The 13,058-nt window shown below is 38.3% G+C and overlaps 1 protein-coding gene across 1 annotated transcript in view; it reads left to right on the top strand.

Annotated features, from left to right (window-relative positions):
- TNFSF4 (TNF superfamily member 4) overlaps nt 1-13,058 on the top strand; it is a 113,503-nt gene that overhangs the window by 78,751 nt on the left and 21,694 nt on the right. The gene's annotated exons all lie outside the window — the stretch shown is intronic.

The raw sequence follows: 13,058 nt of genomic DNA, 5'->3' as shown, positions 1-13,058 counted from the left end.
GTGTGTGATTTTTGCAGAAAGGACTTCTCAGTAAAGCTTAGGGTGGTAGAAATGAGTGAACAAACCATGTACAGTGGTATTGGGGGTAGGGACATAGAGAATACTACCTTCACAAAGAGAGAGACTGCTGATCAAACCTGCCAAAAGCTTTAAGGCGTGGTTAATATATGTCAGTGAAAGAAAAAACACTGAAAAGCACTTACAGGTTTAAAAAACACAACACAATAATGTCTATGTAGAGCCTATTCTGCCTAGACACATTGCTTGGTGTATTGTATAGATTATTTTATTCTAGCTACAGTATAGGAAGACATTCAGAAAAAAGTTCCTTAGAAGGACGTTGAAGGTAACAGGGTAAAAGCTCCTTATCTCAGAGTGGATATATCTGAGGGTAGAAACAAGAAAGAATTTAAGAAACAGTGTTCTTTTGGTACAGTTTTATAATTTCCAGCTGTCTTGGTCTGCTCAGGTTGCCATAACAGAATACCGTAGACTGGGTGCTTAAACAACAGAAATTCATTTTTTCACAATTTGGAGCCTGCAAGGCCTTGATCAAGGAACCAGCACGGTCAGGTTCTGGTGAGAGTTCTCTTCCTGGATTGCAGATGGCTGCCTTCTCACTGTGTCCTCACTTGGCAGGTAGAGAGAAAGAGCAAACTGCTGCCTCTCATAAGAGCACTCACCCATCTGATCAGGGCCCTGCCCTCATGACCTGTTACCTCCCAAAGGCCCTATCTCAAAATACCATCATACTGGGGGTTAGCGCTTCAACATAGGAATTTAAGAGGGATGCAAACATTCGGTTTATAATAGCAACTACTGAGGGTTTGGTACAGTTAAATAAACAGACAAACCCAGATGATGTTGGTTTAAATCCCAACACTATTGTGGTTAATTTACTCTGAGATTCTGGTTCCTCATGTTAAAGATGTGGTTACTAATAACCATGCACAGTGTTCCCAGGAAGATTGAATGAAAAGAGGCTTTTGTGCTTGGTACAAATAAGACACCCAAGAACATAAGATATATTCCCATTCACCAATAATTTGGAAAAAAAATAATATCTAATTGACAGAAAGAAGGTACTTTCTCCTATTGAATTGGTGCCTGTGTACATTCGGCATGTTAGTATTTGCTTAGATATATTGACTGTTTACTAAGTGCCCAGGCCACACATAGAGCTTGTATTTTTATTTAGAAAAATCAGTAGTATCGCATAGAATTTAAGAACAGGCTCCAGAGTAAAAGGACCTGGATTCAGATCCCAGCCCTGCCACATACTAATTGTATGACCTGGGCCAAGTTAATTCACCTCTCTAAGCCTCAGTTTCTTTCAGTTATAAAATGGGGAGGAAAATAGTACCCTCTTCATAGGTTTGTTGGTGGGCATTGGAGAGGCATTTCAGGCAGGACAATAAGCAAATGCGAAGAGTTAGAAAGTGAATATTGTATTGCTTCATTCAAGGTCAGTTATGGACATGGACATCTATACCAGGGTTTCTCAACCTCAGCGCTACTGACATTTTAGGCCAATAGTCCTGTGTTGTAGTGGGGGCCATCCTGTGCATTGTAGGATGTTTAGCAGCATCCCTGGCCTCTAACCACTAGTTATCAGTAGCACCCATCCCAAATCCAGACAACCAAAACTGTCTCCAGATATTGCCAAATGACTCCTGGGGGCGTAAAATCACCCCAGTTGAGAATCACTGGTTTACACAATTTATACCCAATTAAATGTATTTTGGAAAGAGGAGGGACTCTCTTATGTACTCAGTTTAGGTTTGCTTTTGGAATGATTACTATTTAAAGAAAATTGTCTTTTGGGAATGAGTAACTGTTCTGTATGTGATGGTGGTTTCATGAGTGTATACAGCTGTCAAAACTCATCTAATTGTTAAATTGAAGTAGATATAGTTTATTATCTGTAATTATATTTCAGTAAAGTTGATTTTTAGAAAACTTGCCTATATTATTAGTTGAAAGGTCTACTTATAAATTTCTATATATTCTTGGGATTGCATACATATTTTAAATGCACAATTTAAAATGTAATTTTGTGAGCCAAAAAACTGTCTATATATTTGCTTTCCTTAATGGTGTAGTACTTCATGGGCATATTTCCGTAGAGAGAAAAAGATTCTGTAGCAGTTTTGTGCCACTAAGTTTTAGAATCTATCATCATGCCCTAAAATAACTTCTAGTGGTCAATTCAAGATAAAGAAAAGGAGCAAACATGAAGAATGAAAGGGCAAATCAGCATCAGAAGAAGAGGAGTTGACATATGAGGGGCTAATGAGTCTGAAACCCAACGGAATATTATTATACGAGTTCACATTTGCATTTGTACTAATGGTGTGCATCCGGTTTCAATGAAAAGTATACATTTCAGGTTTGCTAATCTTTCACACTAAGATCAAAGTCCAGCTATCAGGAGACTTCTGTATTTAATAGTGCCATTTTCAGTTTTGTTTAAACTCTCATTCTTTTTTGGTCCTGAAAATAGCATAGTTCAAATCTACTGCAAGCAAATTCAATTTAATTTGTCAAATCTTTATAGAAAGACTATTCTGGCCCTGTGAGTGAGTGCGATACAGGACTCTTGACCTCAAGATCATTCAGTGTCATGGAGGTGATGGAAACAGATTTGAATAGTTGTAAGATAAGACAGAGTATGAAAAATGCTATCTACACAGACAGAGTATGAAAAATGCTATCTACACAAGGGCAGAAACAACCGCATCCTTCTGGGAGGCCCAGGCAAGGCTTCGTGTTATAGAAATGTAACAGTGAAACAGACTTTAAGTAGTCATTTGGGGAGATTCACAATTTTGGCTCTTATGGAAGCTTTTAGAAATACAGATTCACAGGCAGCATTCCAAACTTATCAAATCAGAGTTTCTAGAGTTAGGAATTAGGAATCTGAACCTTTCAAAATCTCTCCTTAGTGATTCTGATGATCAACTAGGCTTTGCGAACTACTGATCCTACAAATCCCCTACTCAATGCCAGAATTGTTTAGCCTCTTCTGGAGGACCACAAGCTCACTACCTCACAAGACAGCTAGCCCTTCATGGAAAGTGTGTAGGGTGTAGGATTTTGATCATCAGAGATGGAGGATAAGGATAGTTGAGGCAAAATGATCATCAGAAATAATCAGATAAAAATGGAGATAAATCTGGAGAGGAAACTTGGGGTTCCATTACAGTGTGACTTGAGTGTCATGCTAAAGAATTTCAACTTCATGAGATGGATACTCCTTGATAAGAACTTGGTCATCGCTGGGTTTAAAGATCCTGCCAAAGCAGAATGGATTAGACATCAAAGAGAATGGAAGTAGGGAGAACAGCTGTAAGTTAAATTCAGAGGTTCAAGGGAGAAAGTAGTAAGGACTTGGAGCAGAAGCAGTCGAAATGGCAAAGTATGAGCTGTATTGCAGGGATAGTGGATAGTCCTACAAGTCTGACTGATTGAGGCAAGGAAGAATCAAAGCTGATTCTGGGGTTTTGAGATTTTGGAGTGCCGAATACATTAACTAGAATGGGAACATTAAGATCAAGAGCAGGTTGAGAAGGCAAATGGCAAATCAGGTGTTTGATATTTGAAATGCGTTTGTTTCTATCACCTCCCATCTTACTCTGTCACCTGTCCCAGGTCAGAGCTAAGTTATGACTCCCTTTGTACACTTGGAGGGTGGCACAAATTAGGCCCTCAAAATGTTTGGTGAATGAATATCCACTGTGAATATCTTCTCCTCTCCTTATCCTCTCTGTTTTAGATCTGGACCTTATTATTTCTCACTTAAATAATTACAAGATTGAGGACAACCCAGCTCATACAGCTGTCTTTGTGCGAATTAGAACAAGGACCCCTCTCTGAGTTTATGAATTAGAAAAATGTACATTAATATGGGTGGTTGCAGCCCTTTGTTCAGGACTTGGGAAGCAGAGCACACCTTTGTAAGAAGATAATAGCTCCCCTTCTCATAGAATGAAACCTCCTGCTCTAGGATGTGGGGCTTGGAGAGCTGAGTGCAGAGGTGGGGTTTTAGACCTACTCATCTCCTCAACTGGCACAGAGCACCCTGGAAAATCTCCCAGCTGATCTCCTTGATCCCGCCCTGCCATTTCTATTTCACTCTGATTTTTTTCTAAAATGTAATAATATCACACTGTGCTTTCCATATTTCCCCAGTGCCTTCAGGATATAGTTCAAAGTCCTTAACCCACTCCTGTGCACCCTTTCCTCCTGCATAGCCACCTCAGACCCAATACTTTCCTGGCCGCGATTGTCCTCCCTACCTGTCTGTGAACTCCTTTTTAGTTCATTTCTTTTCCCCCAGCACCAGCATGTAGGCACCTGGCTCATGCTTGTTGAATGGACTAATGACTTAGAAACAAATGAAAAGTGCAGATTTTACCACCCAAACCTTCCAAATCAAAACAAACAACCTCCCCAAAAACAAAAGAACAAAAAAAGCAAATACCAACCCCCCAACCAAAGAAAAGTTTTCCTGCTTCCTGAACATGAGGTATTCTGTCAGTTGTCAAAATTTTTTTTGTTTGTTTGTTTTTAAACCTCCCCTCCCCCCATACTTTTCTGTAGACTTGAAGTGGCTATTTATTTGGAGATTAAAGATCTGTGGGAAGATAATTGCTTGGAATGAAGTCTGAGGCTTCCATTCCAAGGCTGATTTGCTCTGGTATATCTGTGTATTTAATCTTTGTGAGATAATTTTTTAAAAATTGCACATAGATTCAGGTGACATACTTGACCTCTTTAAAAACATGTCAACTTTGGAGATGGAGGACTCTGTCCATCTGCCCAAGATTGAAATGCCAACACTGATATCTCTGATGTTGGTTATATTTGTTCCAAATGCTAGACCAGCCCAATGATGAACCTTGAAATGCTTTCATAGTCTTATCAAAAGTTCTTGCCCAGAACTTCCAGCCCAATTAATATTTATTTTTCCATGTGTATTCCCCTTCTTCCCACAAAGAATGGGAAGAAGCTGTGAGAATATATTCAATTTAAAAAGAAACAAATGTAAAACATCATTTAAATGTCAGTAAAAAACTACAAGTAGGCAAAATACGGCAGTAGGAGATGGAGGCCGGGGAGATGACAGGCGTGCCTCAGATGTGCAGGACCAAGTGTTGGTATAGCTAGTATAACTTTCCTGGGGCATCACCAAAATGGGAATTCATTCTGTTGCATAGTTCTCATTGTCTATAAAGACAGTAATTTATGTCAGTAATTGTCAGTTTTTCTTTATAGAAGCCAGGCTGTTAACAGTGAGAAAACATGCTGCTCAGGGCACAAGGATGCACTCTATAAATGTTTTTATTTTTCATTTTAAAATATTTTCTTTGATTTTCAGCACTAATAGGTTTTACTCTTTCTTTTTCATCTGGTCTCTACTGTTTCCAATAGTATTTTAGGCTTTTTCCTTTTTTTTTTTTTTTTTTGCTGTGGCTCTTTTAGTCAGTGTTTGGAAACAAATGAGTAAATAGTTAGCGATTTTAATGTTTATTTATAACTATTAACTATTACTCAAGAATTAAGTTCTACACACTTGATTTTTCTTTCAATTTTTTTCAATAGATCTTTATTGGAGTATAATTGCTTCACAATACTGTATTGGTTTCTGTTCCACAACAAAGTGAATCGGCTATATGCATACATCTATTCCCATATCCCTCTTGCATCTCCCTCCCACCCTCCCTATCCCGCCCCTCTAGGTGGTCACAAAGCACCTAGCAGATCTCCCTGTGCTATGCTGCTGCTTCCCACCAGCCAACTATTTTACGTTCGGTAGTGTATATATCTCGATGCTACTCTCACTTTGCCCCAGCTTCCCCCTCCCACCCCAAGTCCTCAAGTCCATTCTCTATGTCTACCTCTTTATTCCTGCCCTGAAATTATGTTCACCACTGCCTCTTTTTTTTTTTTTTTTTTTTAGATTCCATATATATGCGTTAGCATCTGGTATTTGTTTTTCTCTTTCTGACTTACTTCATTCTGTATGACAGACAAACTCTAGGTCCATCCACCTCACTACAAATAACTCAATTTCATTTCTTTTTATGGCTGAATAATATTCCATTGTATATATGTGCCACATCTTCTTTATCCATTCATATGTTGATGGACACTTAGGTTCCTTCCATGTCCTGGCTGTTGTAAATAGAGCTGCAGTGAACATTGTGGTACATGACTCTTTTTGAATTATGTTTTTTTTCAGGGTATATGCCCAGTAGTGGGATTGCTGGGTCATATGGTAGTTCTATTTATAGTCTTTAAAGGAACCTCCATACTGTTCTCCATAGTGGCTGTAACAATTTACATTCCCACTCACAGTGAAAGAGGGTTTCCTTTTCACCACATCCTTTCCAGCATTTATTGTTTCTAGATTTTTTGATAATGGCCATTCTGACTGGTGTGAGGTGATACCTCATTGTAGTTTTGATTTGCGTTTCTCTAATAATTAGTGACGTTGAGCATCTTTTCATGTGCCTCTTGGCCATCTATATGTCTTCCTTAGAGAAATGTTTATTTAGGTCTTCTGCCCATTTTTCAACTGGATTGTTTGTTTTTTTGATATTGAGCTCCATGACCTGTTTGTATATTTTGGAGATTAATCCTTTGTTGTTTCATTTGCAGATATTTTCTCCCATTCTGAGGGTTGTCTTTTCATCTTGTTTATGGTTTCCTGTGCTGTGCAAGAGCTTTTAAGTTTAATTAAATTCCATTTGTTTATTTTTGTTTTTATTTCCATTACTCTAGGAGGTGGGTCAAAAAAGATCTTGCTGTGGTTTATGTCTGAGAGTGTTTTTCCAATGTTTTCCTCTAAGAGTTTTATAGTGTCTGGTCTTACATTTAAGACTTTAATCCATTTGGAGTTTATTTTTTTGTATGGTGTTAGGTAGTGTTCTAATTTCATTCTCTTACATGTAGCTGTCTAGTTTTCCCAGCACCACTTATTGAAGAAACTGTCTTTTCTCCATTGTATGTTCTTGCCTCCTTTGTCATAAATTAGGTGCCCATATGTGCGTGGGTTTATCTCTGGACTTTCTATCCTGTACAATTGATCTATATTTCTGTTTTTGTGCCAGTACCATACTGTCTTGATTACTGTAGCTTTGTGGTGTAGTTTGAAGCCGGGGAGCCAGATTCTTCCAATTCTGTTTTTCTTTCTCAAGATTGCTTTGGCTATTGGGATCTTTTGTGTTTCCATACGAATTGTAAAATTTTTTGTTCTAATTCTGTGAAGCATGCCGTTGGTGGTTTGATAGGGATTGCATTGAATCTGTAGATTGATTTGGGTAGTATAGTCATTTTCACAATATTGATTTTTCCAATCCAAGAACATGGTATATTTCTCCATCTGTTTATGTCATCTTTGATTTCTTTCATCAGTAGTTTATAGTTTTCTGAGTACAAGTCTTTTGCCTCCTTGGGCAGGTTTATTCCTAGGTATTTTATTCTTTTTGTTACAGTGGTAACTGGGATCGTTTCCTTAATTTCTCTTCCTGATTTTTCATTGTTGGTGTATAGGAATGCCAGAGATTTCTGTGCATTAATTTTGTAAACTGCAACCTTACCAAACTCATTGATTAGCTCTAGTAGTTTTCTGGTGGCATCTTTAGGATTTTCAATGTATAGAATCATGTCATCAGCAAACAGTGACAGTTTTACTTCTTCTTTTCCAATTTGTATTCCTTTTATTTCTTTTTCTTCTCTGATTGCCATGGCTAGGACTTCCAAAAGTATGTTGAATAATAGTGGTGAGAGTGGACATCCTTGTCTTGTTCCTGATCTTAGAGGAAATGCTTTCAGTTTTTCACCATTGAGAATGATGTTTGCTGTGGGTTGGTCATATATGGCCTTTATTATGCTGAGGTAGTTTCCCACTATGCCCACTTTCTGGAGAGTTTTTATCATAAATGGGTGTTGAATTTTGTCAAAAGCTTTTTCTGCATCTATTGAGGTGATCATATGGTTTTTATTCCTTAATTTGTTTATATGGTGTATCACATTGATTGATTTGTGTATATTGAAGAACCCTTGCATCCCTGGGATAAATCCCACTTGGTCATGGTGTATGATCCTTTTAATGTGCTGTTGGATTCTGTTTGCTTGTATTTTGTTGAGGATTTTTGCATCTATGTTCATCAGTGATATTGGTCTATAATTTTCTTTTTTTGTGATTTTTTTTCTGGTTTTGGTATCAGGGTGATGAGGGTGACTTCATAGAATGAATTTGGGAGTGTTTCTCCCTCTGCAATTTTTTGGAAGAGTTTGAGAAGGATCGCTGTTAGCTCTTCTCTAAATGTTTGATAGAATTTGCCTGTGAAGCCATCTGGTCCTGAACTTTTGTTTGTTGGAAGATTTTAAATTATGGTTTCAATTTCATTACTTGTGATAGGTCTCATTGTATTATCTAAATCTTCCTTGTTCAGTCTTGAAAAATTGTACCTTTCCAGGAATTTGTCCATTTCTTCATGGTTGTCCATTTTATTGGCATATAGTTGTTTGTAGTAGTCTCTTATAATCCTTTGTATTTCTGCAGTGTTAGTTGTGATTTCACCTTTTTCATTTCTAATTTTATTGATTTGTGTCCTCTCCCTTTTTTTTCTTGATTCTGGCTAAGGGTTTATCAATTTTGTTTATCTTCTCAAAGAACCAGCTTTTAGTTTTATTGATCTTTGCTATTGTTTTCTTCATTTCTATTTCATTTATTTCTGCTCTCATCTTTATGATTTCTTTCCTTCTACTGACTTTGGGTTTTCTTTGTTCTTCTTTCTCTAGTTGTTTTAAGCATAGGGTTAGATTTCTTTTTGAGATTTTTCTTGTTTCTTGAGCTGAGATTGAATTGCTACAAACTTCTCTCTTAGAACTGTTTTTGCTGCATCCCATAGGTTTGGGTCGTCGTGTTTTCATTGTAAGTTGTTTCTATGTATTTTTAAATTTCTTCTTTGATTTCTTTTTTGATCTCTTGGTTATTTAGTAGTGCACTGTTTAGCCTCCGTGTATTTGTGTTTTTACAGTTGTTTTTTTTTCCTGTAATTGATTTCTAATCTCATAGCGTTGTGGTCAGAAAAGATGCTTGATAAGATTTCAGTTTTTAAAAATTTTCTGAGGCTTGATTTGTGATCCAAGATGTGATCTATCCTGAAGAATGTTCCATGTGCACTTGAGAAGAAAGTGTATTCTGCCACTTTTGGGTGGAATGTTCTATAAATATCAATTAAATCCATCTGGTCTATTGTGTCATTTAAAGCTTGTGTTTCCTTATTTATTTTCTGTTTGGATGATCTGTCCATTGGTGTTAGTGGGGTGTTGAAGTCCCCTACTATTACTGTGTAACTGTCAATTTCTCCCTTCATGGTTGTTAGCAGTTGCCTTATGTATTGAGGTGCTCCTATGTTGGGTGCATAAACATTTATAATTGTTATATCTTCTTCTTGGATTGATCCTTTGGTCATTTTGTAGTGTCCCTCCTTATCTCTTGTAACAGTCTTTATTTTAAAGTCTATTTTACCTGATATGAATATTGCTACTCCAGCTTTCTTTCGATTTCCATTTGCCTGGAATACCTTTTCCATCCCTTCACTTTCAGTCTGTATATGTCCCTAGGTCTGAAGTTGGTCTCTTGTAGACAGCATATATATGGGTCTTGTTTTTGTATCCATTCAGCCAGTCTGTGTCTTTTGGTTGGGGCATTTAATACATTTTACATTCAAGGTGATTATCGATATGTATGTTCCTAATACCTTTTTCTTAATTGTTTTGGGTTTGTTTTTGTGGGTCTTTTTCTTCTTATGTGTTTCCCACCTAGAGAAGTTTCTTTAGCATTTGTTGTAATGCTGGTTTGGTGGTGCTGAATTCTCTTAGCTTTTGCTTGTCTGAAAAGCTTTTGACTTCTCCATTGAATCTGAATGAGATCCTTGCTGGGTAGAGTAATCTTGGTTGTAGGTTCTTCCGTTTCATCACTTTAAGTATATCATGCCACTTCCTTCTGGCCTGTAGAGTTTCTGCTGAAAAATCAGCTGATAATGTTATGGGGATTCCTTTGTATGTTATTTTTTGTTTTTCCCTTGCTGCTTTTAATATCTTTTATTTGAATTTAATTTTTGTTAGTTTGATTAATATGTGTCTTGGTATGTTTTTCCTAGGGTTTATCCTGTATGGGACTCTCTGTGCTTCCTGGACTTGGGTGACTATTTCCTTTCCCATGTTAGGGAAGTTTTCGCCTATAATCTCTTCAAATATTTTCTCAGACCCTTTCTTTTTCTCTTCTTCTTCTGGGACCCCTATAATTCAAATGTTGGTGCGTTTAGTGTTGTCCCGGAGGTCTCTGAGATTGTCTTCAATTCTTTTCATTCTTTTTTCTTTATTCTGCTCCTCAGCAGTTATTTCCACCATTTCATCTTCCAGCTCACTTATTTGTTCTTCTGCCTCAATTATTCTGTTATTGATTCCTTCTAGTGTATTTCTCACTTCACTTATTGTGTTGTTCATCTCTGTTTGTTTGTTCTTTACTTCTTCTAGATCTTTGTTAAATGTTTCTTGTATTTTCTCAATCTGGGCCTCCATTCTATTTCCGAGATTCTGGATCATCTTTACTATCATTACTCTGAATTCTTTTTCAGGTAGATTGCCTATTTCCTCTTCATTTATTTGGTCTTGTAGGTTTTTACCTTGCTCCTTTATCTGTGACTAGTTTTTTGCAGCCTCTTTTTTTTTTTTTTAATGAGTGGGATTGTGTTCCTGTCTTACTGGTTGTTTGGCCTGAGGCTTCCACCACTGGAGTTTGTAGGCTATTGGGTAAAGCTGTGTCTTGATGGTGATATGAGGAACTCCATGAGACCTCACTCCAATGAATACTCTCTGGGGTCTGAGGTTCTCTGTTTGTCTGGTGCTTCTGACTCAGAGCTCGCACCACAGGAGTTTTGACCTGACCCCCAACTTGTGAACCAAGATCCTGCAAGCTGTGTAGGGTGGCACAAAAAAAAAAATTAAATAAAGAGAACATTAACAAAGTAAAAAATAAAATTAGACTAGGAAACAGATATATTAGAAAGAATATAAAAATAAAAATATAGATAAAACAACAACCAGAAGGTACAGCAGTACCACAATAGTAAAAAAGAGGAGGAGGGAAAAGAAAAAAAAAAAAGGCGGTGGGGGGGGCGAGGCCTTGGCTGTAGGGGGTGGGGCCTAAGCAAGGGCGAGGTTTGCATTGTGGGCGGGGCCAATGCTCAGGACCCACAGGGCTGGAAAAGTCCCTGGGGGCTGTGGGGGGTGGGACCTAGGCTCAAGGGACCGAAAGGGCCCAGGCGTGCCCCCCACCCCTGGTCTCAGAGGGCATGGGACCTCCCCTGGGAGCCCAGCAGTCTTCCGGGGCTCCAGTGGGTGGGGAAAATGCCCTTCTCTCCTCTCTTGCTCCTCCAGTCTGGGAGAGTCCCTCCTGCCTGCCTCTCCTGATCTCCCCAGCCTCCCTACTGTGCCCACAAGGACCCATGCAGCCTGGAGGGGGCTTTGGAGGGCAGGGGACAGGCCTGGGAGCTCAGCAGGCTCCCTGGCCTGAGTGGGTGGGGCAATCGCCCTCTGCCCTTCTTCCTCTCCTCCTGGTGGAGGGCCCCTCCCGCCTGTGTGTCCTGATCTCCCTGACCTCAGGGGCATAGATCCTGTCTGGCCTCCACTTCTCCTCCCCACCTCAGTCCCTTTGCATCCTACCAGTTCACTTTAGGGTTCCTTCCGTCTCCTTGGGCATCAGAGTTCCCCACCAGCGGCCAGCAGGTGCTCTAGTTGTGGAGAGACGCTAACTCCCCATCTTCCCACACTGCCATCTTGACTCTGCCTTTCAATTTTTTTTAATCCATACCCTGTATGTTACACATACTTTTCTCATAGGAATACCTATTTAGAATTAAGTTTAGATGGAACTTGATTTCTAGTTTTGGCTTGGCATGTATGGTGTAGTGTCTCAGTCACCTTATATTTCAGACAAAAACTTGAACTTCTGAAGACCAATATGTTCTGCAAATGCAAAGTATAATGATTATAATGAGGGTATCAATTCATATATTAATTGATTTAAACTGTATTACTGTATTAATAAATGTATTTCCCACAAGCTGTTTCCCCCTTGAATATGCCTCATATCAATTTTCTATAAAATTAAGTTGCATACAACAGCTCATTTATTTTGTTGATGTTATTTCTCTCTCCTTTCCTTCTTTAAATATCCATTGAGTGGCTGATAGGGAGCTCAGAGAGACATACTTGCCCACAGAAGCATTGTTCTGTCTTAAACAGCCCCTCCCAGTGTACCTATACTGGCCAATATAGTACTGGGCTCACTATGTATTCAGTAAATATTTATTAATATGAACTTGACATTATCAATAATTTTATCATTTATTTCATTTGATCATTTATTTCAGTGGTGAAGTGTAAGTAGTGTCTATTGGTAGAATACTCTTACTTTCCAAGTTCTGTGTCTACGCTGACCTCAAAGAAAGGAACAACCTTCAAAGCTTATTTGAAGCTATTCATTTGTTCATTCATGCAAACTTATGTATGGAGAAAATGTATAGTGGAGGGAAGGGAAAAAGTCAGGCTACTCTTCTGCTTCTTTCCTGCTATGCTTAAAATTAATCATGTAAGTCTTTACTAAATTTGCCTCAAAGATTAAATGAGAAAAAGACTTTAGGGCTGTCTAGCACAGTGCCTGACACACAGTAGATGCTCAGTATATGCTAGTTTATTATAATGCAATGGACTAAAACTAGAGGATCTTACTCCTTTATTCTACATGATTCACCATCCTATTTTAAACTTTTCTCTTTTTTTTTTCACTTGAAGAATGGTCTTCATGTGCTTTTTTTCCCCTGAATCTGTTGAATGGGTTCAGTGCTTAGTTACCCAATAAAGTGCAGGCAAGAACTTAAGGCTAGTATTTTCCTTAAATCTCTTCTATGATTTAAGACACCTCGGAGAAGGGATCGATGAGCTCCTACATCAACAGATGATGATTTTTATCTTTATCA

Source organism: Pseudorca crassidens, chromosome 2, assembly GCF_039906515.1.
Source record: "Pseudorca crassidens isolate mPseCra1 chromosome 2, mPseCra1.hap1, whole genome shotgun sequence".
Classification (NCBI taxonomy): Eukaryota; Metazoa; Chordata; class Mammalia; order Artiodactyla; family Delphinidae; genus Pseudorca; species Pseudorca crassidens.
Note: the sequence above shows the minus strand (reverse complement) of the source record. Positions and strands in the feature narration are given on the sequence as shown.